The sequence below is a fragment of the Propithecus coquereli genome, unplaced genomic scaffold (assembly GCF_000956105.1).
Source record: "Propithecus coquereli isolate 6110/MARCELLA unplaced genomic scaffold, Pcoq_1.0 Scaffold1, whole genome shotgun sequence".
Classification (NCBI taxonomy): domain Eukaryota; kingdom Metazoa; phylum Chordata; class Mammalia; order Primates; family Indriidae; genus Propithecus; species Propithecus coquereli.
In genome coordinates, this window is record NW_012133857.1 from 24,801,780 (window position 1) to 24,804,052 (window position 2,273).

Consider the following 2,273-nt stretch of genomic DNA (forward strand, 5'->3'; position numbering starts at 1 on the left):
TGATCCAATACTTGCTTGCAACAATTTGCCAGCGGACGTGTCATTTCGTGGGTGCAGACAGGGAAGGAAGTCGTCTTGCCCACTTGGGTTTTCCTTTTGCTACATGATTTTGGTGTGCAACCCAAAGGAAATAATCGTTTATGAAGAACAATTATGATATATTTTTATATATGATATAATGCACACATATTGTATATGTATATTCTAAATAAAAAGGGCGTTTTTGTGAGTGACTGATCCTGCATGGTTTGGAGATGTCGATTTCCGACTCCCTGGGAAGACGGCTTAGGATCCTCGGCGTTATTTAACTTGGCAGCTGGTTAAACTCCGCGGTGGAGCCTGCCCAAAGGTATTAGCGTTAAGTGCTGAGAGCAGGAGTTAAGCCGGCAGGGAAAAGGGATGGGAAGGGGGAAAGGGGTGAGATGAGACGATTTCAGATTTCCCCAAACTTCTGTAAGTTTGCTGGGCAGCGTGGATCTGAGTTGGATGGTGCATTGGATAAAAACCTGACACCTTGTGATCGCTTTGCAAGAGAATTCCTCGGCTCTGTTTTGTTTGTTTTATTTTGCTTGGGTTTAGTAAGTACTTCCCGTGTGTGCATGCAAACGGAAAAGTTCTTTCCTGCCCTATCTCTGGAGCTTTCAGCCAAATCCCGTCTTTTCCTTACCTGGGTAAAGATTTCTGCGCGCTCCACCCCCGGAGTTTGTAGTCTGACTCAGGTAAAGACAAAATGGGAATTCCAAATATGCTGCACCCAGTGCCTCCAAAAGTGAATCAATCTCTTCCTGCTTCCATTGCTGTCTTCCTGGCACGTACAGACCCTCCCTCTTTGGGAATGAAGCGAGGGTAGCAATTAGTAGATGATTACTTATTACTGAGGGCCTATTGTATGCCAGACACAGCACTAAGTTAAATACCCACCCTAGTCAGTTCTCACATCATCCTGTGAAGCCAGTGCATATAATCAATATTCCTATCATACAGATGAGAAAATTGAGGCTCTTGGAAGCTGAGTAACATGTCCAAGCTCACATAATTGGTAAGATGTTTTCAGAACTGTACTCCTAAGCACCATGCTAAAAACCCAAAGGTAAGTCACTAGTCTGTACTACTGGTGGAATGAAAATTGGCACAAACACTTTGGAAAATTGGATGGCAGCATCTACTAAGGTTGAGTATTTGCATTCCTTATGACCCAGCAATACTACTCCTAAGTATATACCCATAGAAATGTGTACCTATGTTCCTCAAAACACATCATGTACTAGAATGTTCATAGCGGCACTATTTGTAATAGCCTTAAATTGGAAATTGTCTGGATAACCATCCAGAGTGGAACTCAGGCCAGGCTTGGTGGCTCACGCCTGTCATCCTAGCACTCTGGGAGACCAAAGCAGGAGAATCAGGAGGATCGCTTGAGGTCAGGAGTTCAAGACCAGACCAGCCTAAGCAAGAGCAAGACCCTGCCTCTACCAAAAATAGAAATAATTAGCCAGGTGTGGTGGCAGGCGCCTATAGTCCCAGCTACCTACCTGGGAGGCTGAGGCAGGAGGATCGCTTGAGCCTAGAGTTTGAGGTTGCACTAAGCTGTGATGATGCCACTGCACTCTACCCAGGGCAAAAGGGTAAGACTCTGTCACACACAAAAAAAGAGTGGAACCCATAAATATTGGTATGTTCACAAAATGAAATACTATGAGCATTACAGATCAAGAAACTACTGCTACACTCAAGAGCATGAATGAGTCTCACAAATAGAATGTTGTGCAAAAGCGGTCAGATCCAAATACATCATACTGCATGATTCCATCCAAAATAGGCAAAATTTGGGAACTTAAAAGGGGCTTCTAATGTACTGAGAAAGGTCTGTTTCCTGATCTGGGTTCTAGTTTGTGAATGTTCATCAAGTTAGGTACACTTACTACTTGTATGCTTTTCTATATATCTGTTAAATATACTTGTTTACATTTCTATATATACATTATAATATCTATGTATCTGTTAAATAAGTGAATCAGCATGAGTTGGTCTCACCTCCTTCCCCCAATTCCCCAAAGAGACACTGCTTTCCACCTGCCTCTTGAGTAACACTCCTTTAATTTCTTTCTCTGGATCAGATAACCACATCAATGAATTGGCTTCTCATATAGATTTTTAAAAAACCCGCATCCAAACTTCTAATACAGTTGTCTTTGGAACTGTGCAGTTGATCCAGCTTCCCAGGAAACCTGCAGTGGGTTCAAGAATTCTTTTTTTTTTTTTTTTTTTTGAGA